General features: G+C 43.0%; 1 protein-coding gene across 4 annotated transcripts in view; it reads left to right on the top strand.

Annotated features, from left to right (window-relative positions):
* Positions 1 to 27,808, top strand: part of CNTN1 (contactin 1) — a 1,316,193-nt gene that overhangs the window by 90,001 nt on the left and 1,198,384 nt on the right. The window contains exon 3 of one of the 4 annotated variants that reach the window (XM_069627984.1): positions 16,347 to 16,440. The exons of the other annotated variants lie outside the window; for them this stretch is intronic. The gene's annotated coding sequence lies outside the window, so the exon portion shown is untranslated. The remainder of the gene's footprint in view (positions 1 to 16,346; positions 16,441 to 27,808) is intronic. 4 annotated transcript variants of the gene reach the window in all.

Genomic DNA, 27,808 nt, shown 5'->3' on the forward strand with positions numbered 1-27,808 from the left:
ACTTTACGTTTTGCACCTCCGATCACATGTCATGTCTCCAGGGGCCTTGTAACGCCCTTCTGGTTCAAGGATTCAGCGTGATTTTTGGATATTTGAGGGGTGTTTAAATGGTTCTTTTACTCACTCCTCAGACTTAGATAAACCTCTTCCTAATAACCACAATCTTCTTAACCTGGTTCAAGTTACAGGTAGGTAGTAGAAAGGCTATTTAAGGAGGAAAAAAAACTTGTTAGATAGACAATAGTCAGAAAGTTGTCATTATTTTAAAATCAATCAAATACAAAGGAGTCATTACATTTCCTGTTTAATTTGTTCTTTGCAAACTATGTTTATTGCAGTGCTTTACTAAGGTGGTAACCACATAAAAATCAAGCTCTCGTATATGCATAGGGTCCATTGCTTTGCTTCAAAAATTATACAAAATTAGAAAACTGATTTAATCATATTGTAAAGTTTGAAGAATATATGTGTATGCTATATGTGTATGCTAATTTCTGCGTTCATTTAATTTTTTTTATACGTTTGTTTAAATAATTGCTCAGCAAGAGCTTCTTTAGTTTGCTCTCAAATCTGCAGGATTTTTTTTCTTGCAGTAAGTGTTAACAATGCCAGATATATGACAAGCACAAAGCAAACTAAAAAACAATATAAAAAACAGGCCTCGCTCCATGGTTATGGCTGTGTTTCAAATATCATTAGATAGGAAGTGTATTTTGCAAAACAGCGCAGGAGACTACTAAATCAGGTATTCAATATTAGAACACCATCCAAAAACTTTGAATTATTAAAGAGTCCAAAGGTTGTCCATATGAATGATTTGGTGTTTAATTTATGTTAAGCCCACACGTGTTTCGACCAATCGGTCGTCCTCAAGGCGAATGGTCAGTGGAATAGTGCAGCCCATTTGCTAGGAGAACTGCAAATAGACCTCTAGGATTGGCGGTTCATCCACAAAGTGGTTAGAATTGTTGACAACCTATATATCATCAATGGAAGTTTAAAGTTTAAAGTCTGAGTGAAAAAGTATTTTCAGTCGAATTCTTATATACAGATGGTTAGAGTTCCCCAATTCTGAAGGTCCTAATATCTAATGCGGTCTGTAAGTGGGCTAAATCCTGCCTTCTGGTTACTCCCCACAATTCTTGTTTTTGTTCTGTGTTCAAATATCACTTTGCCATCAATACCACACTGCTACAGACAAGATACACTAAATGTGCTATTCTGGTTTACCCCTGCCATAAATAATACTGCTGCTGGTGCGAACTACCACAGGTGGTCATTACTTCCGCTGATAATTCAGCAGAAGAATTCTGGGAGTAAATATAAATGTTCATTTCTGCTGCTAGGGTAGGGCCCCTGCTGGAGAAAAAAACACGTTCCCATGATTGCAAGTGTCTTATATGACATTTCACGTGACACTGCTTACTTTGCTGCAGCTTCTAACTATTAAGATCGTTTTAAAGACCAGCTGAGAGCATTTCTTATTTTTGGCAGTAATGGCGACAGTTTTTCAATGTCTTAAATTTTGTGTGGTAGTGATTGACAGTGGTTTTGCACTACCACTGGTGGTTCTTTTATGGCTGGTCTGAGGCCACATTTTATGTTTTTTTGAGATTGTAACAACGCCCCTTACCTAGTCAGAGGACTTCAAGTGGGGCGACCAAGGGGGCTGGGTACCTCCCCAAGCTAGTGAATGACAACCCCAGTCAAGTGTGGGGAGGATCCCCTGACTTCCCTCACGTAGCCCCGCACATGGGGCACAGGCCAGTTACATTACAGGCAAAAGATGTACTGGCTCTTTTTATGAGCTCTCTCAAGAGATTCGTGGGACCATCTGGGTTAGACCACTCTTCCCAAACCCATATCCACCAACTGTAAGTCTCACCTTCAACCGATGTCCCACGTTGCTCTGACAGCTCACCCCCTGGTCCCACTGCAGATGCAGCTCCCGTGTGATGTGAAGGCCTGCACACAAGCGCAAAGGTACACAATAAGGAAATGGAAGATGGCAGACCGGCCCCATGTTGCTACAATGCCACCAGTGATCGTATCACACAAAGAAATATGGATTTAAAAACAAATACGTCCTTGTTTAAGCACAATATTGTCATAAACCTCGTTCTCACATCTTTACTGCCAACAGTAGCTGTTATGGCTTGTTCTGTAATTGAGTTTCACTGCATTAACCTCAGACAACATGTTGAAATTTGTAGTGATCTCTTATAATTCACTCATCTTCGTACTTATCATCTCTGCTTTTTGTCAAGCACATTTCCAAATGAGATTATATTTTCCGGTAACAGCATGTCCTTCAGGCTTACGGCTCAGAAATAACACATGAGTTATGGATGTTGGAAGTTGAAAGTCAGATCAGAACCCTGCTGGGATTTCCAATGTAAATTCCATATCCAAATGCTTTTTAACAACTCTAACCACAGATGTATTTTCAGACATAACAGCCAGAAATGAAATTAGGCTCTGAGTTCCGCCATCCCTCTCTAAACCATAATGAAAATAAGGACGCATTTGAGATGATGGAGTGGCTTTTATATTTGCACTTTTCCAAGATTCCAGAGAAAACCTCCTGATATAAACGGAAAGTGACATTATAAGACCATAGGAGACAGGTGTGATGAAGTCATCTTTCAATTCTTTGGAATAAATAGTATAGAGGCCAACGGGTCTGAGCCCCACTGCCGACTGTACTATGCTGGACCTGGTACAGTGCTGGAAGAATCCCTTGGCTTACATCACCAGAAATAGCGGTTGCCAGTGATTCCCTGGAAAGAAACCTGTATACTTTCAATCTGTATACCAGGTAGGGATTAAAGAGCAGAGGTACAGGGAACAAACAAAGCTTCACTTTACGCATGCTCGCAATGGCATCCCAAGGTCATGAGTATCCTAGATGAAGGCTTGCACTGCAGCTTGTGGCAAGTGAACTAATCACATAACACATGTAATCACCAGGCATTGAGTAGGGAGGCAAAAGAAGAAACCTTCATGAACTGCCTCGCTACTAGTTCCCATCTTCATACTATTGTACAGTCACCCTGCGTGGGAATTGTTATGTTGTCTACAAATGTGTTATTGTAGGTAATTTCTCATCAAAAGTAACATACCTATCTGGAAGGAGGGGGGTTATTATAGATGGCTCACAACCTGGCCTTCCCCACTAAGTTGCATCTGGACGCCACCATTCATAGCTAAGGTTGCGGAGCCGGCCGCGTATCAGAGGTGGTATGAGGCGGGCCTTGTTAGGGCTTGCCACCTGTGGGTGGGTAGCTCATTCATGCCCCTCCTGGACCTGGAGGAGGCGCTGGGGCTGGGCAAGCTTTCACCTTTTCGCTATCTCCAACTGAAGGGAGTCCTCTCTGAACCCTCATGGGGGGACACGCTCAGGAGGGAACTCACAGACTTCAAGAAAGCGATCATCTCCACACGGGGCTCCAGGGGGGTCATATCTCGTTTGTACAAACTTCTAATTCGAATGTCTTTTTTTCTGAGAATGGCATCGGTTTGAAATGACATGTTTGTTGTATAACCTTTTAAAAAATGTTAATAAAAACTATATTTAAAAAAAAAAAATTGACATACCTGTTCTTCAAATAAATGCAAGTACAATTAACACTGGCCATAGCAGATAGCTCCCACTTTCACTTTCTCATGCTGCCACTTCAAAAGCCCACTCTGTGTGTCTGTCTGTTTCCCTCCTTGCCACCCTTACCTGCTACCCCATCTTCCTCTGTTCCTCTTTCACCCTCCATCCATTGCTCTCTTTTCTGTAATGTTTCCTGCTTACTCTTATGTAGCTACTTTGTACACAGATTTAACAAGTTTCATGGAATGGAATTTAGGAATGGGTCTGACTAGGGATCCACTCATTACCATTTGTGAAGTTCTGGTGCTTCTGAGAAGCATGCACTTCATGGTCCAGAGAAAGAGCGAGCCAAGATATTAACACCTAATGCCGGGTGTCCTCTCAAACTGTATTTAAATTTGCTCAAGTTGTTCCCAGTCAGGGAAAGCCAGTGTTTGTCTGTGTGTAATTCCTTGATTTGGACTTGGGCCAGAATCCCTGATTAGTGATCCCAGTTATCTCCAACTGCTTCAAACCAAAGGACTACCACACCCTTCCCAAGGTGCTGTCACTCATATGGTTTTGAGGCAGCTCCACAGCATCAGTTGCTGAGAGAAGGCAGAGGACCCATGGATGCTGTGACGATTTGCGGGATTCAGTCACTCCCCCCCCCCAGAGGGGAACTTTTCCCTTTGAGGCTAGGGAAGTGAGGACGCTACACGATATCCTCCCTAGGGGTAGAGGCAAGCGGGACCTCACCGTGGGAGACTCCACCCTTGGGGGCAAAGACACACGTTCCACAGGGGAACCCTCTAAGTTACTCACTTTCGGGCCATCAATAACACCAAGGCTTCAGAAGGGCCAACAAGATCAAGACACTGTTTGTTACTGTGCCATAAGACCCAAGATTCAACCTGAAGAATTGCATTGTAATAATACTATGAAGAATGTAACAATACTATGAAGAAGAGATATCCGGTAATAAAATCGTGGCAAAAATGTTGCCGGTAAAAATAAATTGCGGCAATAATGCTATGGTTTGACCCGGTAAAGGTGTACCCCATTATACCATTTAATGGGAGCAGAGTTTGCAGGGGTGTTCCCCGCCCCCATTAAAGGGTATAATTGGTGCGAGGGTGTCCCCCGCATCCTTTACATGATTGTGGCACAAAACCATTGCATTTTTGCTGAAATATTTTGTAAACACGGCCATTTTTGCCGCAATTTTAAGACATGGAACCGAAGAAGAAGAGTCAGCGAGTGATAGAGATCACTCAACTGTCATTAAATGGCAATACTCTGAAGAAGAATGATTGTGTGATGGAGAGCACGCGCCTGAAACAACTGAAATAGAAAGAGAACTATACTCTTCTGCTGGGGATGGTCCAGCCATGCGTCATAAAAAAAGAAGGAATGTTATCAAAGTGTAGAGAAGCCCAGGAGTTTAAAACCAGCGTTTTCGTGGAAGCTGATAGAAGCCAGGAAGTCCTGCATGCTGAGGAGGCAAGCTGCTGGCGTTCGAGGTAAGTACCGAAAGAGCTGGAAGCAGGACAGAGCAGGGGAAGGAAACCCCAAAGAAGAGAACCAGTTCTGAGAGGTGGCGTGACCCAGTAGTGGTGGACTGTGCAGTCTTGTAACTATGCCGAGATCACAACGACTTTGGCACCACAGAGCAAATGCTGAGAAGCTGAGTCAGTGAGAAGGCAGAGGCCGCCCTGAAAAAAAGAAGAGGAATCCCAGTCCTGAAAGCAAGCCCAGTGATGCCCCAGTGATGCCAACCCTTAGAAGAGAACGTAACCGAGACAGCTGGAGACCCGGGAAGGAACACAAATATGAGTATCAAAATCATGCTTATCCCAGTAATCCTGAAGAGAGAGAGTCAAGTGTGAATCATTACTGGCACAATCATACTCGTGCCAGTAATTCTAAAGAGAGGAAATCCAGTCTGAAGCATTATTGGCCCAATAATACTCAGCCCAGTAATTATGAAGAGTGGAAGTTAACTAAGGTTGAACAATGGAAGTCAAATGCTTATCAATTCTGGAGTCTTAATACTTAGTTTAGTTTGTTTATTTATAGAGCGCGTCCAAACCCTCAGGTAGCTGGTCGCATAATCATGTGGACAACATAGTTACATATCGTTGTGCGCAGCAAAAAGAAAGAGTACATACATTCAATGGTACAGTATGTGGCATGAGATAAATACAGTAGATAATATAGGACCTCTTGTCCCAGTAAAGAAGGAGAGTAGCATGAGAGAACTCTTTTGGAAGAGTGTGTAACTGGCCTAGCCAGGGAAGACAGTGGACTTTGTTTCAAGAAAGCATAATCAAGATATTAGGTCTTGTAAGAGAGAGAGAGAGAGAAGAAAGATCAAAACGGGAAAAGCAAAGTGTCAAGGACACAGTGGAAAAGCTGGAAAATCCTATTTCTGAACTGTGTGAACTTATCAAAACATTGCAAAGAAGTACTTAAGACTTACCTATTTTAGTGACATTGTTGAGAAGTAGAACACAGGAGAAAGGGAGTCATTCTTCTGTGCCTTAGTTGCTTTTGAATAGTGGCAGGGATAGAACAGTTTAGTGTTTGACAAAGGACCGTTTACTTTGGAGACTTGACGACTGGCAAGCGCCCTAGTTAGTTTTGCATTCGACAGGGAAAATCCTTAGCCTAGTGAGAGATTGGAGTTACTTTCTATTTGTTGTTACCTTAACCGCCTATGTACTTCTTCTGACCCGCACAGAGCTGTTCTAATTCTCGCGGCTATAATGTGTATGGGTTTACCTTGTGGTGAGAGCAGCAGGGGAGGATGCTTAGAGAAGACAAGGAGTTTGCTGGAGGATGTGTCCTGTTACTTGTTTCAGCCAGTTTAAAAAATCTACTAATTTGGATTCCTTTTACAACAAATGCAATGTTTTGAAAGTAGATAAAGAAACTGTAATGCACAGTAATATGGTGAAAGACTTTAGACAGTCCAACGTGTGGAGGGAACATATGTGCAAGGAGTTCTATGGATTTATGCATGCTTTTGTAATTGAAGGATCTCTAAGAACAATTCTTTCCCTGCTCTATAGGAATGCCCGGTGGTCAGTATGAGGGACCTGACTTAAATAGCTGATTTATTTATCCATCATATGGGTTGCATGTCACACGTGGCCTCGGTGTGAGTGCAAGATATGTGAACAGAAGGAGCAGGTGACCCTTGAGAAAGTTACAGTGGAAATAGGAAGGTTTTCTGAAGTGGGGAAAGTGAAGCTGCAAGCAGCAGCAGTCCCCTCAGGCACCAGGACCCCGCAGATAGACAGTCCTGGGAGGCATGCTTTGCGTGCCAGGTCATCTGGTCCCTCACTCAGTGAATCCGAAGTCAAGTGAGGGAAAGTGGAACTGCAATCAGCAGCAGCGGGGCAAGAAGTTTTAAATCGTTCCCATTGTGACAAGGCTAGAGGAGGGTGAGATTATTATGCCAATTACAAGCAAACCTGTTATTTATTTTCTTTAATTGCTGTTTTCCCACTGCCGTACTACCGATATTTCACATTCATTTGAAACCCTGAAATGGGACTATTTGGTTCCCAATCGCTTCGATAAGTGTTGCATTATGACATTATGCATCTCCCCCCTTCATTTGTGCTCCACTCAGACTTTTCAAAGCTTTAAATCTAACACTAGAAAATGGCTATCCATGAACGACTCCCATCACCGGAGTGTCTAGAGCTCCCAGATACCCCTATCTATGTCTTTACATGATTATGCACTAAATTCTGTGTTATACATATGCTCTTTTTGCCATTGCTATTTCTTTTACCTTAGCCTCCATCCGTTCTTTCATGTCTTTAATGTATGTACCCAGTTTACATTGCTATGACCTTATTGCATGTATCGATTTTTGCATTGAAGCTGTCTTGTAATGGGCCCAGATACCCTAGGATGTGGCGTGCTTTATAAATCAATAAAACAAACAAACAAACAAAGCGAAACCTCCCAAAACAGCCCAAATACAAAGAAATTAATTCAAATTTTGCAACCTATTGCTGAAGTGAATACATTTGTTAGTGAAATTGAGTTACTTTTGTATGACCTGAGTGGGAAGCCCTGTAGCGGGTCATGAGACGAACATTTGATGCCCTCCAACAAAAATGGAGCTGGGGAGGATGCAATCAGTGAACCTGGTGACATTATGAACATCTACGGGGTCCTTTTAAGGCACAGAGGTGACATCTGAAAAAATGTTGTAATGCTGGGGTGTTGAGCATATCGTAATCAACACCTTGAGGAAGTTTATTGGAATTAAGCTGAACTTTGATTTATTCCCGACTAGGTCTCGGGTTAGTTCAAAACCCCACTCCTGTATGTATTCACTATCCCATTGGCTCAAGTGGCAACTTCGAGTTCGATATTCCCATACCATTAGGTATATCTGCACTGTTGGACAGGGGTGGGGGGAAATCTGTTTTAATAAAAGGCAAACTGCTACAGGCAGAAATCCACGATCATCTACACAATCCATCAGGTTTTACGGTTCGAGGTAGACCACTGCTGTGATGAGGATTAGAGTGAGCTTGTGTTAACCCTAGTATCACCTGCAGCAATAACATTTCTTTGCTCCTGATGCAGCCCTGCATTGAATAACCTGAGGAATAACTGAGATCTTACCGCATTGACACACAGGTGATAGACCAATCTCCACAAGCCCTGGCGAGTTTCCCCATAGCATCGGGAATATGTGAAAATGTAGGTACTGTAACTTGCAATGATGCCCCCTCCACTTGAAGAAAGTCCCATTGGATGTGGCACGTTAAGTGCTGTTTTACCTTGATTAGAGATGATATTCTTGCAACTACTAAAGAGCCGACTCTTAGAATTGGACAAACTATGCAATCACATTTGATCACATTAATTAACAGTTAATGAATGGACAAAGATTAATAACATTTAGAGCATTGCCCCTTCTGACACATATATCCAATTAAGGTATTATTTGCAGGGAGAAGTAAATCATACTCATCGCTGCCTCTCAGCCACCAAGTCCAGAGGTATAAAAGCCTTGCCCTGTAAATAGCGGCCCATCAAGTGTGGCCCAGGGGTGGGAATAAGATTGGTGAAATCAACTCCCTGGCAGGTTCTCAGCACGGCATGCAGGTGAATAGTATGTGAAACTGTTGGCTCAGGCTGGCAGAGGCAGCTGGCCTCCACCATCCGCTGTGTGGAGAATCGTTAGGGATTGGTCTGGCAAGAAGGGCGCTTCATGGACATTCCCAGAGGTATCCCGGTCCTGTGGAGTCGACTTAAAGACTAATTCAAAGTGGTGAAAGCGGCAGCATTGCTACCGCCATCTAGCAGCTTGCTTCTCCAACCTGTAATACGTCACTCAGTTTAGTAGTGGCATGAAAGGTGCATGCATAAGCCAGGGCACACGCAGGGCCGGCTTTAGCAGCGGCAGCGCCCTGGGCAGCGAAGCACACATTAGGTGCCTCCTCCGCATGCCCCTTGTAATGCAGGGGGGGGCCAATTTGTTCAATAGGTGTTGATGCGAAAGCATCAGCACTCTATTGTTATTAAATTTCAATAGGGTGCCTGCCGTGCCTTCTCCCACCACGCCAGCTCGGGGAGTACTTGAAAGACTCTTCCGAGCTGGTGTGGCATGAGGCTAATGGCGCTCCGGGTGGTCGCCTGGCCGGCCCTGCCCTAGGGCCTGCCCTGGGCACATGCATAACAAAACTGGAGCTTCTATGAATGCAGCTGATAGAAGTTCTGCCTCTAAATTGGGTAAAGCTGGTCAATGTGTTGGGAGGAGGCAGCTGTGTCCCTCCTCTGCACATTATCTCGCAATAAAGTAAATAACCTTCTGCACCCCCCACATCCTCACTCGCTGTTCCTTAATTACCATCCCTTTCCACTCATCTTATGGGCTTTCAGCTCACCCGGCCCATGCACTCACTCCTTTATAGTGATCTGGCACTGGGAGAATAGCACACAATGGATTGCACAATTAGCAATCATTTGTCTTGTTGTTTGTGTCTCGACACCTATAACACTACATTTCCGTTGTGAACCAAGCGGAGCCAGCCATTTTACTAGATTTCCCTTTTGACCACAAACAGCTTCACAGGAAGTGACATAATGGGACCTTTGAGACTCATGGAGAGACACTATGGGCCTCATTACGAGGTGGGCGGTAAGGGATTACCGGCACCAGTAAGGGCACCGGTGCCGGTAATCCCTTACCGCCCTACTACGAGTTCCCTTTGTTTGTTTGTTTGTTTGTTTGATATGGCGCAGCCGAGACCCGGAGGTAGTTGGGCGCAAGCATTACAAGGATACTTATCAGCTTAGTTACACATTGTTATAAATATACATGATTTACATGCACAGTATTTATATACAAAACAGGCTTATATACGGGTTATAGTACAGACATAGACATCAGTTCAATTGACTAAAAAACTGGCAATCTGACCCCTGCACCATTACCAAAAACATATTCAATTTAATCTCCCACCAATACAAGAGAGCTATCTCCAATGCCAAAGCCAACGCCTTCAACACTCGTATCGCCAATGCCAAGTCACACTCCAAAGAGATTTTCGCAATCTTTAATGAGCTCATCTCCCCCCTAATACTCCAGATGAAATAATCAAAGATGAAGCGTGGTGTACCAGCATTCAAGCTGCCATGCTTCACAAAATTGACCTTCTCCAAAAGAAAATCAAAGACCACTGCAAAGCACTTCCTCACCAGACAGGAACCAAACCGACCAACACCCCACCCACCTCCTCCAAGCCCACCACACCTGACTTCTCCTTCAGAGATGTCACTGAAACAGAAGTTATTAACCTTCTAATAAACCTCAAACCCTCCCCATGCAAAGGCGACATCTGCCCACCTAAACTAGTCAAAGACTGCGCAGACTGCCTTGCGCCGCTCCTCACGGCATTTATCAATGCGTCCTTTAAAACAGGCATCATCCCAGCCAACCTCAAAGAGGCTTGGGTCCGGCCTCTCCTAAAAAAACCGACTCTTGACCCCTCACAACCCAACAACTATAGACCAATAACCACTGTGCCATTCTTGCTGAAATTACTGGACAAAGCCGCACACCGCCAAATCCAACACTTTCTGGAAACCCACTCCATCCTCGGGACGAGACAATCGGGCTTCCGGAAAGGACATGGCACAGAAACAGCCCTGGTAGATCTGAAGAGTCAGATCACCCAAATCATGGACAAAGGCAAGCCGGCTCTTCTGCTTCTTCTAGATCTCTCAGCCGCGTTTGATCTGGTTGATCACAAGATTCTCACCTCCCACCTCACGCACTCAGCCAACTTCTCCAAAAAAGCAGCCGCCTGGATCACTTCCTTCCTCGAAGGTAGGGCCATGAAAGTCTTCTCGGACATCGCTAACGCCACACCCACGACAATCCACTGCGGGGTCCCTCAAGGTTCCTGCACTGCACCCACACTCTATAACTTGTTCACCAAGCCCCTCTTTGACAAACTTGACTCATACGGCATCACCTACACGAACTACGCGGACGACACACAAGTACTTCTACCCCTCTCAGGCTCATACAACGAAGACGCAAAGGCACTCCATACTATCTACTCCATCATCAAGGCATGGATGGCAATTAATGGCCTCTGCCTCAATGGTGACAAGACCGAAATCTTGATACTAGGTCAACAGAACACCTTAGACAAACTGGACAAACTGTACACTAACTTCTCAATTGACAACTCCATCATCCTCGTGTCCACAGCCGTCAAGACACTGGGAGTATACCTTGACTCTTCGCTATCTATGACTAGACAAGTCAGCGCTATCACTTCCGCATCCGCACACACCACCAAACTTATAAACGCCATCAAGCCCTACCTCTCTAAACCTAACTGCCTCTCCATAGCGAGGGCAACCATTGGAGCCAAATTGGACTACTGCAATGCTCTCCTAGCAGGCACATCAGCCAAAAACATAAATAGACTACAAATCACACAGAACAACGCTCTCCGGGCCGCTCTTAGTATCCCAAGAAGAGAGCATATCACCCAGGCCAGGCTCTCAGCCCAATGGCTCCCAGTCAAAGAACGGATCACCCTCAAAATCCTCACCCTCACTCACAAATGCCTCTCCTTCTCCGCCCCGTCCTATCTTTCAGATACCATCCTCAAACCTTCCTCCACACGTCCCACCAGGACGCAATACGCTAACCTACTCTGCACCCCACGCATCAAAAAAGCCAAAGCCGGAGGTCTAGGTTTTCCCTACATTGCAGCACAGACATGGAACGCTCTCCCTTCAGACATCCGAACGGAAAACTCACTTCCCATCTTTCGCAGGAAACTGAAAACCTCGTTCCTTGCTAAATAACTAGCAAATTTCAGGAAGCCATGTAAATATACTGCCTTGCTATTGTATATATTTCCTCTGTAATTTATGTATTGATTGTAACTACGGTTTCCTTTGCAACTAAGATGTCTGTAACAAGCGCCACGATGCTTCTGGGCTGATGTGCGCTCAACAAATTTGAATAAATAAATAAATAAATGACTATAGTAGGTGATCAGGTTACTGAGAGAAGAAGTTAGAGTATCTGCTGGTGGTGGGATGGCATATATGCGGATGGCGGGAGGTATGGTGCGCTGTCTCGGTAAGGGAGGTACCTCTGGCGCTGGGTTTAGGCATAATTGGACCATAGCCATGCTAGGAGTTTTCGCCTGAATGCGGGGTAGGGTTGGTCGGTTCTGAGCTCAAGTGGGAGTTTGTTCCAGGATTGGGCAGCCGTAACTGGGAAGCTGGAGCCGCTGGCTGTGTTCAGTTTGTACCTGGGAGTCTCAAGGGTGAAGGCGTTGGCTGATCTCATGGGTCGGTTAGAGGTTTTCCTATTGATTCCCTCTGTAAAATACGGGGGCGCAATGTTGTTTAGACATTTGGAGGTCAGGGATAGTGTTTTGAGGAGGACTCTGTCTTTTATGTTGAGCCAAATGAGTATTTCTTCTGAATGCAGAAATGTGCTCTCTATTAGGAATATTGAGAGCTGCTCTAATGGCATTGTTTTGGAGTCTTTGTAGTTTGTCTAAGACGTATTTATTGGAGCCTGCATAAAGTGCTTTGCAATAGTCCAGTCTCGATAGTATGAGTGCGTTGGCTAGGGTGATGCGGCTAGTTTCAGAGAGGAATGGTCTGCAAGCTCGGATCAGTTTGCAGGTGTAAGCTGTGGAAGTTGATAGTGAGTTGACTTGCTTCTTAAGGGAAAGCGCAGAGTCGAGATAGAAGCCAAGTGTTTTGACAGCCGGTACCACTTTAATGTCGTTGTTGTCGATATTGAAGGTGGCGTAGTTGGGGTCGAGTTTATTTTAAGGCCGTGTCGGAGCTTTTGTGGGTCCTTCTTTAACGCCTGGTTTTACCAGGCGTTAAGGACAGGACCCGCAAAGGGATACCGGGGTCAATAACGGTACCGCAATTTGCGGTACCGTTATTGCCGCCTTCCCCCTTCCCATTGAGCCCTATGGGGGCTCAAATGGGAATGGGGAATGGCTCTGGTGAACGGGGAATTACCAGTCCCGCCGACCTCGGAATGGACCGGTAATTGCTCCATCCACCAGACCGGATTCGGAACGATTTTGGAGGCAGCCATGGCTACCTCCAACCTCGTAATGAGGCCCTATACCTTTTTGTTAACCTTTTTAAAATGATAAGTCTACAGAATGTTTAATATCGATTGATGACAGGCACAAACAACAGTGTATTAAAATTAGCAAAAGCTAATGTGTACTTTCTTGAAAAGATGAGGTGTGAAGGTTGGTTAAATTCAGGAAGCTACAAAGCAGCACACTTCCATGATTGCATGAAGCGCCCTTGGGTAATTGGCTTCCCATAAGGCCAGCAAAATGTAATTTGCCAAGTGGTTACGTTCAACGCTCACCTTGTACTATGCCTATTCCAGAATCTGCAACACGTCAAATGTCACTTACTGTTGTACTATGTTATTATGAATGTCATAGGTAATGCGAAAATCTCAAATCAAAATATCTTGGCTGAATTTAGTAAAATGAGAGCTACTCTAATCCAATACATTACCCATCCATTGGCCAAAGTTAAGAAGCGCACATTATCTAAAGATGGCTAGTATGATAGCGAATGCAGAGCGGCTAAGAAGAAGATAGTGGCCTGTGTTAGACCCCGCACTGCGGTTCATACGGCTCAGTTTAAATCACTTAGATATGGTTCTAAGAAACTGATAGCAGGAAAAAAACAAGAATATGCTCATAGTAAACGGAATGCCCCCCTCCCCTCGAAAGCTCACGAAAAACAGGGACTGTGGTTCTTTTTGGAAATTAGTAGATGGTGCTGAAGTGAATGGGGATGACACAACTCACTGTTCTATCCCTCCTGAAATCTGCAGTGCCCATTTTGCAGGTTTATACTGTAGCGGTGACAAAATTTCATCTCCAGGTAGCACCAGCAGGTTGAACAAGGTAGTGGGGAAGGATGAATTTAAACTAACTGTGGCGGAAGTCAGCAGGGCTATAAACTCTCAAAAAAGCGGAAAGGCCCCGGGCTCACATAACACTCCAATTGATTTGTTTAAAGATGAAGTAGGGACCTGGGGGCAAATTTTCTGTACTTGTTTTAATGCCGTCATTAACTTGGGGATGGTCCCTGCCTCCTGGTAAAACGCTGTCATTGTCCCCATATATAAAAAGGGGGAGGGGCTCCCCTGCCAATTGCAGACCGATCTCTCTCTTGGACAGTACAGGGAAGATATTTGGGAAGTCAATACTCCATCATCTGCAAGAATGGGTAGACTAATACAATGTGATCAGCGTTTTTCAGGCAGGGTTTTAACGGAATAGGAGTACTGTGGATCTGAGTCTTAGGGTGTTCCTGGTGATCCAAAAGTATACAGTGCTGCTAAAGATGAAGCTGTACGCAGTATTCCTGGATCTCAGGACGGCCTTTGGCGGCAGAGGATATTAAGAGAGAGATATGCTCGACCCCACTTGGCCTCTATTATTCAGTTGTGGTATTCAGAGAACCAGCCTGTGGTCAGGTGGGGTCTGGGCGGTGAAACCACTACCCCTTTCGATGTGGAGAAGGGTATAAGACAGGGGTGCATGCTTGGCCCCCTGCCCTTTTGTATATACATTCAGGAGTTGGTTGATGCTCTTCTGGAGATCTGCCTGGACTGCCCTAGGTTGGGTCCGGACAAATAGACAGCCTATGATGGGGTTATCATGGCCTTGTCACCCCAGAGTTTGAAGGTAAATATGGACGTTGTGGTGAGGAAATGTAAGGACTTGAACCTTGATTTGAACATAGCAAAGACGAAGGTGGTGGTTTTTAGACCACCATTTGTAAAACGTATTCCTTTGTCCATTGTTGTAAATTTGGTCAAATTGGAACAGGTCAGGTTCTTTCGTTACCTGGGGATTAGATTTTGTGACAATGGTGGTTGGTCTGTGCAGGCTGGGAAATCATGTACTAACTTGGCAGTGGTATTATTTCCCCTGCTTTAGAGCTCTATAAAAAATATTCTACGGGCGTCAGCTTACAGCACAGAACTATGGGGATATTGCACTACACTGGCATTAGATCGCATGGAAAATAAGTTTCTGAAGTAGTTGTTTTTGCTTCCCCAAAGTACACCTTCGGCTGTGCCCCACTTGGAGCTCGATATATGCACAGTGGGTGAGCAAGTTACTCTAAAACTAGTCTTGTGTTGGGCCAGGCTGTGGCGGATTGCGGACCTGGATACATTTCGGGATGCTCTCAAACTCTTCATCCCTCTAGAAGATGGTAATCGTCTCCAGTGGGTAAGGCACGTGAAAGAATTACTGATAGTCCTAAATGAGTAGGAGGCATGGGATAATCCCCATTGCATTGACAGCAGAACCCTTGGTAGGATTACAAGAGCAGCGTGCCTCAGAAGCCGAGCAAAGCAAGAAGCAGCTGCCGCAAGGCTAAAGCTCGCCCCTGCTTATCTGAGGCATAAAGTCGAGACGGGTTTTGAACAGTACCTGGACATAGTTACTCCTCCATATGAAAGGTTGTTGTAATTGCGCTTCAGGTTGGGGACTCACCCAGTAGCCTCCTTTACTAAACTCAGGAGTCCTAACGGATCGGGGGTGTGACCCTTATGTGGAGCAGCCAATGAAACATTCATACATTTTCTGTTAATATGCAAGGTATAACACTGATTAAGGTGCTCATAATTAAGACCTGTTTTAGAGCTGCTGTGATCAGATGCACGGGAGAAACTTTGACATTTTGTAAAAAGACTTTCGAAACTCCATCTAGTCTTCACATCCGCCCACTTTATTCATAGGGCCTAGTTGCGTGGCGGGGAAAATAATGTTATTGGTGTACAACAAAGGTAATTCATCGGGTTCATTGTGCTGGTGTTGTGGCAATTTATTGAATTGCTTAAAGAAGGCAAAATGTGAGACTGCGAGCTTGCTCTCCTCCTGTTGATTGGGTTTATTTGTTTTTACCATGTATTTTATGTTTATTGTATTTAAATATGTATTTATTGGATAATTATAACAAGGTGTTTAGTGATTGTGTTTTTATGTATAATGTGCTAAATGGTTGATATGCCGAATAAAATCTAATGAATGAATGTTATTATGCTTGTCTACTACCCTTAATCACCATCGTAGAACTGGCAATTGTTTAGGAGAGCCATGTACAATTAATTTGAGGAAAGTATATCAAAACACAGGGTATGTTTTGTTAAGCCATTCTAATTGATTGTATACGTTTGCAACAGGAATATCCCTCATTGGGTAAACTAAATGAGTTGATCCAACAAAATGAAACAATGCATTGGGTTTCACGACTGCCCAGGAAACTTGTCTAGTTATGTAAGTAATTCTTACTGTGAATATCTGGAACAATAATCTTTTTGTTTCCATGAAAGATGCTTCAAAGCAAAGTTTGCACTAAATAAGACTGACAGCTACATTCCTATATATACATTACCGGCCGCAAAGCAAAGTTTTTTTTTATTTTTATAATGCAATAAGCTACCTGTGACAGTGTAGTTTGAAGTGCAGTCCATTTTTAGAATTAGATTATTTCCTAATACTTAAGCAATGCACTCAGATATTCATTAATGTATTTTATGTATACACATATAGATTATTCAGTTTGGCACATGCCTTTGAATTGGACTAATACATGATACAGCAGGTCGCCCTCCACAGGCCGACACAACACAAAATCATTTTGCCTAGCGAAAATGGAAGCCAACTTTGCCTGGGGGTAATGCCACCCACTACTTTACTACAGCAGAATCATTTTGGATGAACACAAAAACAAAAATTGTCCATTTTTTTTCATTTCCCCAAAGGAGAAAAACACGTTTTGCTTGCTAAATGTGCTTCCTGCCGACAAAATGTTTTCTTTTGAAAGGTGAGGCATTTCTTATACCAGAAAAGTTCAATCCATTATTGTTTGCTTTCATGACTTTAATAGCTGAACATGTTCATGTAACATTAACATTTTTACTTAGCATAACTTTTGTAAGAGTTTTGAAAAGTCTATATTAGTTCTTAAAAAAAGTATAAATGTATTTTATTACTTTTAGACACAAGTTGAACTTTAAAAAAAAAAGGTCTAAATCTGTAAGGGAATTTTTAACAAATGATATGTGGATGTGCACATCCTTGTTGCATTAGCTGTAATTTTGGGCCCAGACTACGTCGGGTAACAAATCTGTAGTTGAGTGGAATTTGCTCATCGTCATAGTCATTAGATAACATTGTAAAGGGTAGATTGGGATAGACATATGAATATAAAGACAACCAACAATGATATAAAATATTAGTGGTTTGCGAAGAATAGGAGGTATTTTCGAGAGAAGAGCTTATTGAACCATTTAAAAACACGGAAAAAAATGTATGTAAAACATTCCACGTTTTCATTAGCAGTAGCAGCAAAATATCAGAACTGCACTATAATCCTCAAGGGGAAAGTAAGACTCAAATCTTCATCCATCAAATTAGAGCCTGGAATAGAATTTTTGCGAAATGCCAGAAAGTAAAACACCACCAGCCCATGCAGGATAAGCAGAAGGATGGTATTGGTGAGAAATTTCGTACAACGTTTTGGCAATTAGCAGTGTGATGAATGGTGGGTATTCACCCCTTGTCCCCAGGTGGGGAGGCACCCTCAGTGAGTCTAGAGAGTTGAACCCACTCTGCAGACTCCTCAGTAGTTGTCGAGGCAAGTGGGACCTCACCGGGAGAGACTCCCCCTTTGGGGACAAGGACTCCCGGTCTTATGAAGAAATGCCTACACCAACGAATGTAATTTAATACTTGGGACTACCTGATAAGCCTCAGAATGTGGCATTAATACAATGGCTGAAGGCAATGCAAGATGAAACCTAAGGCCACCAGAAATGGAACATGTCGCTTTAATGCAAAAAGCAAATATAAATGTGCTGAGGAGGAAGAGAGAGGAGGAGAAGTCTAATGCGCAGGGGAAGCCTCCTGACATCATTACGCCGGCTGGAGGTGGAGCAGAAGTTAGTCGTGGAGCCCTCAACTTCTGGAGAGAGAGAGAGAGAGAGAGAGAATGCGAGGGCAAAACGCCAGAGAACCAGTGCATGCAGAAACAAGAGTTTTGCATCTACTGAGGTGGTGGTGTGATCACAAGCTGTACGTGGTGGGCCGGACGTCCGGGGAACCCTGCCGATACCACCAGTACAGGAAGTGAAGTTGCTTCAAACCAGCAGCAATCGTACTAAGCAAAGTCTGACACAGACACAAGAATCCGACCAGCAGAGAGAGAGAGAGCAGTCCCAAGCGAGAGCTGAGCCCAACCACCAACCCCTACCAAGTAAGAGGTACCTGGGGGCCTTGGGAAGTGGGAGGCCTGCGGGATATCGTTATCAGAAGAAACTTGTCCCTATTCTCAAAACGAGTTATCAAATACAGAACATTCTCATTTAATAAGCAAAAAGCCTAGAAGAGAAGGGCTGAGAACAGAAAAGCAGGAGAAAGAAAAGTGCTCTGGAGGAGCTACAAGAGTTGATCAGAGAGACTATTTGTGCCACCGAGAGGTTGTATCATTCAAGACTATTGAATGATCTGGAGGAGAGACCAGACAGAGACAAATCATTCACTTGGTTATTTAAGTTAGTTAACTTTAGTGGCAGGGCCAGATAGGGTAGTTTGGATGGAGTACATATTTTCTTTTGACTTTATGACCACTGACGACCACATTTTAGATATTTTTTTTTTTTTAGATAAGTAGGGTATTCCCTTTAGTGATGGGGAAATGTCGGCCTTTTACTTATAATCTTTTAATTTCATTAATAACCTGAATCATGTCTTCCAGGTGTCCTACTCCTCCTTTCGACTTGCCACAGTAGCCAAAGGAGAATTCTTGCTTTCACATAAACCCAAATTGAATATAAAAGCTGATGGAAAGTACATTTTGCTTCACCTCTAGGGACTCGGGCAAAGGCGTTAAAATATTTGTTTGCAATACTGAACCGCTATTGCAATAGGTAAGGTATTTCACCCATACTATTAGTATCAGAACCTCAAGGGCTAATATGGTATCAACGCATAGGAAAGCCCCTGCTCCAGGAAAAGTTCTGACCATCATTTTTTAACAAGCACATTTTATTATTATTATTGATATATATATATATATATATATATATATATATATATATATATATATATTTTATAATATCTATCAGTTTACTGTTGTTTACTGTTATGATTTCATTAATCGAAACATTTCACAAAAAATAAATATATACTATAAGAACAACTAAGATGCTATAGCATAAACATGCATTTGCAGGCTATCTACGTGGAACATATGTATATCTTTCTCCAGTTCAAAGTTTGTAAAGGGTTCTGTGCATCTTTGAATTTATTACAAATGTACACTTATAAATTACATAGCACCTATATATTAAATTCAAGGTGGTAAATATAACAATATCCACTTAGCCTATCGGGACATATGGCAGTGTTGCAGTTTTCTAGAGTGATCTGTTCCTCTAAAGAAAATGGTTTAATGAAATTGCACTTACGAATTTTCAAAGCACTGACATATCTATTCCTTTATATAAAATTCATAATACTATGCTGAGGCAATCTCTAAGCCCCTCAGCATAAGAGGTTTTAATGTTAAACCCATCAACAAATTATGTTAATGTAAAGGCATGAGTAAAAAACACATCAAATAACCCTATTCCAAAAAAGGAGTGCGCACCTTCCACTAATCCAAAGTAGACTTCTTTTAGGAAAGGGATGAGGTCAAGACAGGAGATCATTGTCTGCCATACATCCATCAAGCCCAGAAGGACTCAGTCCTGATGAATCACGAGTATGAGCAAATCGGAGAAAATGCCTTCATCTCGGATCTCCTACAGCACTCATCATCATCTTCTCTGCATAGCCTACATAGCCTGTTACACTTGGGCAGCTTTCCTTTCTCCTAGGGCCCTCTGCTTCCAATGCATTAAGTCTCAATCTTAGGCTGCACTTTCAAGAAAAAGGACAAGGACATTTGTTTTAAATAAACCATATATGAGGTCATGACGTTGTGGCTATTTTACTAATTCAGTCAATAGTTTGTACTTTTCCGGAAGCACCCAATTTTCTGTCTTAACCCACCGCTTTTTATTCCACCAGGTTATAGTTTGCACAATGAAAGGTTGGCTAGATGTTCAAATCTCTGCAGTATCCCTCGCAATTGGACGTAAATGATTGAATCACCTCAATCTTTCTTTATTGCCTCATCGGCCTTGGTTCTGCAAATAGGCTATTTCCCCTGGATGACCATATTTTATGATCTAAATTCAGTTTATTCCATCTGATGATGGATAACCACAAGCGCAATCCTAATTCAAATGTAGTTGCAACTATTGGCAAAGAAGGTGGTAATTTCAGGGCTATGTGCCATATTCGTCCTTTCAATGCCACCAACCATTTCCAGTTATATGTATCAATTCGTTTTAGTCCCTATAATAGTGCTGGAGTGACCTTTGCATTATAATATACAATGGTTGTAACTAGAATATGCAGTTTACCTTTAAACTAGTTTTCATTTGGCCAAATCATATTTTATTTGTTATCTTATTTTAAGCCACATTTACAACCCAGTAGCAAATAGAGGATGTGTTAACGAGTCTTGGTGGGCGGTGGAAGTTATCCCTCGCTTTAGACAATATGATACTGCTGACTTAGCTTCTTATTGGCAAAGTTTGTTTTATTGGTCGGGAAGGCGAACTATACCTCATAACCTATTATTGGCATGCAAGGTTTCACTAACAACGAAGGAACAATACAGCAATAATTGAATTTGGCATTAATGCAAATAAATCGACTAATGTTTTGAAACCACATCTCTATGAGGCATGGATGGATCTAAAAAGTCTATTTGTTGTAGTATTTAAGAGGTTGTTATGGGACCTCCTTAGTAGTCCAGTCCAGTAATTGGTTATGGCCTGGCAAGGCTAAGATATAAAAGAATGCCGAAATTACTGAACTAACTGAGATGCAGGGATGTTAGAGGGATGTCAGAGTAGCATCCTGCTAAATGATCTTATTAGTGAAATGTTTAAAGCCACATATAATGCATAACTTACCCAGAATATACATGAAAAAGTACGATAATCCTTTTATGAATCAATTGTATGTCTTTCTGTGTAATTTACTGATGAATAAGTTGCTACTTTTTCCAGGAGTAAGTTACACTTAGTCTGGAAAGAATCTTTACGAATCAGCTTGAAAGTATAGACAGAATACCTATTCTGTCACTCATTGCGAATCTAAACTATTTGCCACAATTTCATTCTCACCGGGCACATGCTTAATGGCGCGCTTTCCTATCGATTGCATTTTGATGTCTGTGTTCTAGAAGTGAGTCTTCTGTAAACGGCGCTCCAGCGTGAATTTCCACAGCACTATTTCCATGCTAGAAGAATAATAGAATGCAAATGTGTACGCTGTCTGAAAAAGTGGGTCACGTCTTCTCTAAGAGTTACTACTCGGAACACCTGGTATGGCAACATAGGGACACTATGAAATGTAGGTCGTCTTTCCATATTAAATATATTTTTCTGGCCTGGAAATCTATTTCTAAATTCATGACAAATTGGTTGTGAATGAGTATGTTACCAAGGGTTATTGATATTATAATATTTATCGTACATTATAAAAATGTTTATATGCATTTACATTACTAAAAGCAAATAACAATTGTAATTGTATTTTTTGTAAGCTATAAACCTTTATGGGGAGATTTAACTAAGATATATTTGTGATATTGTCTACTTCGTAGAGACAACAAAGAAAATTGATTTATAAATATGCAGTTGACATTCCCAAGAAAAGTTCTAATTATTGATAGATTCTAAATGGTTTCTAAAAGGAGGGATTTGGCATTGTAAGCATTAGTAGCCAGTTAGAACAGGGTCATTGTTAAGTTTAAGTTGATATATGTCAAGTCAGAGTGTCGTAGCATAGCCAGAAATTAATGCTTTGAGGGCAAAAGAGGATAGGCTACAAATACAACAGTGTTGTGACCATGGCGTCGCCTATTCTGCACTCATGGCAAGCAGATTATGGAAGTGCAAGCCATTTAAGACAGGTCTGTGACTGAGGTTAACATGTTTGTGGAACTGAGTTGTGTCAAGCTAACTGGGCCCAGAAGTGGTGCAATTTACATTGTTGTCATATAACAGCACAGAGACCCAGACACCCCCCAGACTTTTGCTTTTCTGTGGATGCTTAACTTTATTGCCATTAATGATGGTTTTACTATTTGACCTCTGTGCCAGCGTTGAATGGAAATAAAATAGTTGCTACGATATATGTTTGTGCATGCCATGAACTGCTATAAAGGACGTTTCAATGGTGATTATTGTTTCATATCAGCTGAATATATATATATATATCTTCAAAGCACTGAAAGACGTCAGGCTGGGTGAGTAGCACTCTTCATAGTTTCAGAAATAAACAAAGTCCGGACATCCAGGTCGAAAAAAATGTATTCTTTATTGATGCCTTGCAAGTGGCAAAATTCAATTTAAAAAGCCATAAAGGTAAGGCTCTCCCAAAGTGCAAGTATCCGTGCGCGTTTGGAACGTTAACGCGTTTCGCGGCTTGCCTCGCCGCTTGGTCACAACAATTCGTTCCTAGTAAACCATAGAGTTTTAAACCATTAGGCAGAGCAAACGGCAACCTTTTGTGCCGACACAGAAAAGGGGACTCCACTTCAAAACTCAGCCGATTCGAAACTAACTCATGGCGGCCATCTTGGTGTTGTTAGTGCCGCACTGATAGCATGCTAATGCGTACCACTTCCACCTAATTGGAGTGGTACCCTCCTTGGGAGTGTGTGGTCTGAGTTTGAAACTGATTATGATTCAAACTCAATATTGGTCCGCCATGGTCTGCCTCGAAGAGTAGAAGTTTCCCCGTGGAGCTCCATTATATGCCGAATGCCTGTTAAAAAATACAGTACATGTATTGGCTGGCCTCAGTTGTGTAAGATCTTATAATTGAAGTACCTCTATGAAATACAGAATCACTGTAAAGTGCATAGTGCAAACAACTTAGTAAAGTGCACCGGTCTTTGAAGGTGCAATAGTCGCTGTAAAGTGCAAAGTGCAAATATGTTCAATGATAAAACGACATCAATTGGCAATCTAATCATTCTTAACTCGAATGGTTATATATTAGATCTCATCACTGAGATATCTCAGTGAGATGCCAGGATCGTTATAAAGTACATAGTGCCAGCAACGTATTGGAATACAACAAACTCTTTAAAGTGCAGCAATCACTAAGAATTGCAACGGTCTTTTTGGAGTACAACAGTCAATATCAGGTGCATTATGCAAAAATACTTGCTAATGCAGAATGTCATTCACTGCCTGGCTTGGACTCATCCGATATTATCTGAGGTCCTACCATATTATCTTTTCGGCATATTAGCTTGACAATTATTGGTTCAAGTTCTGCTTTAACAGTTGTATGTCAAACTCTGGTTTATAAAAACAGGGGGGAGGGCACAGTTACATGTCACACATGTGTAAACAAATAGATAAAAAGACAACCACCTAAAATTAAAATCGTATCCTGTACGAGTTAAAACAATATGAAATTCATAGCTGTTAAAGATGTCCAAGGGGCAGGACTGATGACCAACATTCTCATCCATTCTTTTTCCTTTCCCCTAATTCCACAAATGGGATGTGAGAATCCTACAATTTTTCTTCATTATGCAATATTAGAAAACTAACATGGACTTCTTTGACTAGTTGTTTGTATGCTCTACAACTTTTTTTGGAGACATAGAAACCGGTTAAACAAGAAAAGGAGCGAGACGGAGAGAGAGGGGGGTTAAAAAGAGAGAGAGAGAGAAGAAAGGAAAGAATATGAGAAAAGATAAGAGAAAATAAGAGAAAAGAAAATAAGAATGGATAAGAAAAAATGAGAAAAAATAAGTAAGAATAAAAGAGATGAAGGACAGACAACAACATTCCGAAAGTGTAAAATTCAGTGCATTTTTTCTGGCAATTCATCACTGGCCTAAAAATGTGTACAATTCCTCATCTATATTGTGTCCATTGGGGATTTTACTCTCAAAGTCCAATATGTAGCACGTCTCTTTCTGTCTCAGGATTTTCTCTTTATCGCCTCCTCTGGGTCCTGTCTCAATTCTGTGCACCCCAAAAAACCCAGTGATAATAGTCCTGGTTACCTTGCAATGTGTTGTATTTTTATTTTTAGTATAGACAATAGTGTCTAGAACAAGTGGTCAGCCGACACGTTGTTTCAACCCATACGGGTCTTTCTCAAGGCAGGTCGGTGTGTGGGGAGTGTATTCTCCCGCTGAAAGTAACGCCGGATGGCAAGGTATGAGGTTATTCAGCATAGGTTCTTGAGGCTGTTGCCTTTTCGTAGAGACTGCTACAATGACTGTGCAGCAGGAACACAGTCTGTGTTAAAGGTTCACTCAAACAAGCTTTTTATTGCAAGGTAACCAGGACTATTATCACAATTTTGTCCACTGGAGGTATCGGGTTTACCTCTCCTTACCTGTGACCTTGCAGAGATACTACCACATGTTACAATCAAAAACAAATCCCAGCACTGGAGTGTTCATATTCTAGAACCCATTCTCTACACTGTCTCCTGAATATATATATATTTTCTGAAAATAAAACCTAGTTAAAGTGATGTGAAGGTGCTGATTAAACACAACACATTCCTTGTAATTTGATATGCTTTGAAAACTTTGCACCGTAACTTTGAGCCCCTTGGTGCACAGCCATGAGCACAATGATCACCTTGACATGAACGAAGACATTACGTATGACATTTTCAGTGACATCCCAGGATACTAGAGCACACGAGTGGAACCATGACAGTTCGTCAGAGAGCAGTCTACCAGTCTCCTGCATCCGACTGAGGTACTGGTGAAGTTTCTCCCACTGTGAACCCCCTTCCACGTTCTAGGTGCTGCTTTTGGGGTCCCCGTAGTCCTATGGTGACCTCCCTGCTCTGACTTTTTATTTGTGGGAACACTCCCACCCTGACTGTCCTTGCAATAAGCTCCCTGACCCCATCCTCTGAAGTCTTCCCTGGATCGACCTTGTCCCACAGAACCTTCCTGCAAGTTCTTATTAGTAGGGTTACCTATTCTCCTTGTGCTTACTCAGGTGTTACCCCCCACTTTCTTCTCCCCCTTCACTTTAGATGATCCTTCTCGTCCAACCTCCACAATCTCTCCCCCTCTAGATGGTATCCACTCCTCCTCCAGTCTCCTCACTGATCTCCTTCCAACCTCCACTTCGCTCATCCAGATAGTATTGTGTCTCCATCCAACCTCCACACTTCTCTCTCTCTCCAAGCGTCTCCTCCCAACACACCTCTAGCTTGCCAATCTCCACCAAACACCTTCCTCCAGCTATTTTTTCAATACCCCACACTTCCATAGTGAACTGGCTGCTCTTTGTAGGGTTGTCTCCCCTCTCCCTGGGTGGAGTTTGGAATCTCAAATTGTAGCTGTGTAGCATTGGCTGAGATAGCCTGCCATTCGGCCATGCACCTAGGATCATGTGGGTTGAGAGGGGTAGGGTCCAAGATTACTTTAGGGCCTAGAACAATTTTGGCTTGAACTTGTGAGCGTTCCCTCACCCTCCTGTCTGTAGGTTTGCTGGCATGTCCTTTGGTGTATCTTGTCGCTCTGCCTTTTTATCAGTGCGCATTATCAAAGTGAAATGTTACTTTTTATTTCCCCTGATGTGCCCACGATCGCGTGAGCTTTGTCTGCTTGTTGGTTCTCTTGTACAGGAAATGTGTGCAGGATCTTTTGCTTCTTGAACCTGACGCAGGAGTTATACGAACTTGACGTGGTTCAAGAATATAAAGTCATAGGCTCCATAATAGGCTGAAGCCAAGGGTAACAGTGGTCCATGCCTCTCTCTTGGGGAACTTCACAGAATTAATCTTCGCTACCTTAGAAACAGGCTTGAATTTCTATGCCGTTTATTTGGGTCTGACTAGTGGGTGGAATTGAATCATCAGTACTATTGTTACAGCGGCCCCAAAGGGATTCAAGTGTATTCCTCTCCCATGTGGTTTGTGGGGATGGTGGAACTGGGGGGCTAGTGGCTTCCCGGAACTGGTGACTACCCCTTAGGTCTCTTGGTTGCTCCCCTTACTATTGATGTCAAGGTGGTACATATAGTTCCGTTAGCAACTCAAGACCTTCCTCTTCCCTTCCGCTTTCTCTCTTCCTCTCCCCTGCTGATGACCAGTCTGTTCCACACTCTGGTCACCTGGCCACCCTCTGAACTTAGGCCTAGGTCCCTGCCTGCCCAGTTGCACCTCGCACTGCCTCTTGGCTCCCCCAGCACTTGTGGTCTGTATCCCCTCTCTCTGCACTTATGAGCCACCCGTTGGCTGCAGGTTCTGATTAGCTGCACTGAGCCGTCCGCTGGCTGTATTTTTGATTACCTGCACTTCTCCATCCCCCACTCCGCCTTTGCCCTTCTCCCCCTCCCTGCACTTGTGCGATCTGAATGATACAATTTTGTCCTCCCTCTGTTTCCCCTTCCTTGTCTTCTCGCGCCTAGAAACACTTGTGTACGGGCGCGTTATAAATGTCATTTCATATCATAGGTGTGAGGACTCCGTTGACTGGCCACTGTCTTCATGGGTGGACCCGCTTGGGGTGTCCTGTGGATCCCCCATATATTTTCTCTATGGTCAGCATCCATTAGCTCGGTGGGGTGCCGACCCCCTTGACCACACCACTGATAGTCTTCAAGTGAGGCAGGGAACGTTGTCACATGTCTCCCACTATTCTGTTATATTCAAACCTCACTGAACAGATTTACAGGGCACCAGGCACATTGTCATTCCTTTTATTGGCTGTAGTATGAATGGTTCAATGAAGTCCGGCATTAAGGTGGGGACGTTGGCATAGTGAGAGTATTAGTTCAATGAAAGCCCTCTCCTCTCTGTACTATTGGTCTGCTATAACCTGGCATGCTTTGATCCTTTCAGCTGGTCGGTGAGGGGGCCACCTGATGCTGGAGAAACCAAGAATATGATATGATAGGATAGGTTATTTGTATCGCGCTTAATACTCAGAGGTCTCTAAGCGCGGACCCGGGATCGAACCTGTGGTGCTCCGTGTCGTCGTGCTTCCAGGGGGGAGCACGTTGCCCCTGTGCTATCCTCCCGAGACGAATACATCTTTGTTAATATCTGACAAGACTCAGTAATGCTTGCAGCTCTTTATTGGTTTTGGGAATGCCTATATTCTGGATACTGTTGACTTTGTTGACTTGTGTTAGTATTACCCCCCAGCCCCTTCCCCTTTGGAAACTTATGTAGCATACAGAGTTTAAGGCCAGTGGGTATTTTGCTGGATTAGCAGTGAAACCCTGTGTTCCAAAAGTCTTTGGCTACAGGTTACAGTTGGGTTATGTGTTCTTCTCAGCTTCTGCAAAGAAAGATAATGCCATCTAAAGTGCAGGTTCTGGGACTTCAAAATAGGACTTGTCAACCTTTGCAAGGCTGCTGATGCTCCAGGCAGGCCAACGAGCAGTATAGTAAATTGATAGAATCATGTTGAGGTCATAAAGGCAGTGTTCTCATGAGTTTGCACTGTAAATGTGGGTTGCATGCTGATCGATCTGCGTAGCATCCTAGATTACTGGATATATACATGTAGAATGTG

This window comes from Ambystoma mexicanum, chromosome 12 (assembly GCF_040938575.1).
Source record: "Ambystoma mexicanum isolate Mex_15411 chromosome 12, UKY_AmexF1_1, whole genome shotgun sequence".
Classification (NCBI taxonomy): domain Eukaryota; kingdom Metazoa; phylum Chordata; class Amphibia; order Caudata; family Ambystomatidae; genus Ambystoma; species Ambystoma mexicanum.